The following is a 970-nucleotide window of genomic DNA, read 5'->3' as shown; positions in this document are numbered from 1 at the left end:
TGTATGATATAAGGGAATTGTGCGATATTGAAGACATGATTATTATGTACACACTTATAATGGACACAGCAAATGGTTCTGATGCCAAATTGTAGAGGAAAAAGGGAAAATTCCGGATGATTTGGTCCGTAGAGAACGCGAGTGCCGTATCCTCATGTCTGTATTGCACAATCCAGAATTCTCCGAGTACGATTCCGGGGACACGGAGGGACCTGAGACCCCCCAAACCTCCTCGTGGTGCTGCTGGGACATAGAAACGTTTTGTTTTCTTATCAAGGGACTGAAACTTATTAAAAAGATACAAAGTTTTCCTCTCCGTGTCCCTTGTCTTCCTCTCCGTGTCTTCCTCTCCGTGTCCCTTGTCTTCCTCTCCGTGTCTTCCTCTCCGTGTCCCTTGCTTTCCTCTCCGTGTCTTCCTCTCCGTGTCCCTTGTCTTCCTCTCCGTGTCTTCCTCGCCGTGTCCCTTGTCTTCCTCTCCGTGTCTTCCTCTCCGTGTCCCTTGTTTTCCTCTCCGTGTCCCTTGTTTTCCTCTCCGTGTCCCGTGTCTTCCTCTCCGTGTTCTGTCTTATCTTCCTCTCCGTGTTCTGTCTTATCTTCCTCTCCGTGTTCTGTGTCTTCCTCTCCGTGTTCTGTGTCTTCCTCTCCGTGTTCTGTGTCTTCCTCTCCGTGTTCTGTGTCTCCCTCTCCGTGTCTTCCTCTCCGTGTTCTGTGTCTTCCTCTCCGTGTCTTCCTCTCCGTGTCTTCCTCTCCGTGTCTTCCTCTCCGTGTCTTCCTCTCCGTGTCTTCCTCTCCGTGTCTTCCTCTCCGTGTCTTCCTCTCCGTGTCTTCCTCTCCGTGTCTTCCTCTCCGTGTCTTCCTCTCCGTGTCTTCCTCTCCGTGTCTTCCTCTCCGTGTCTTCCTCTCCGTGTCTTCCTCTCCGTGTCTTCCTCTCCGTGTCTTCCTCTCCGTGTCTTCCTCTCCGTGTCTTCCT

This window comes from Nanorana parkeri, unplaced genomic scaffold (genome assembly GCF_000935625.1).
Source record: "Nanorana parkeri isolate BGI_ZX_2015 unplaced genomic scaffold, ASM93562v1 scaffold4393, whole genome shotgun sequence".
Classification (NCBI taxonomy): Eukaryota; Metazoa; Chordata; class Amphibia; order Anura; family Dicroglossidae; genus Nanorana; species Nanorana parkeri.
The sequence above is the reverse complement of the archived record's forward strand: the minus strand, read 5'-3'. Positions refer to the sequence as shown.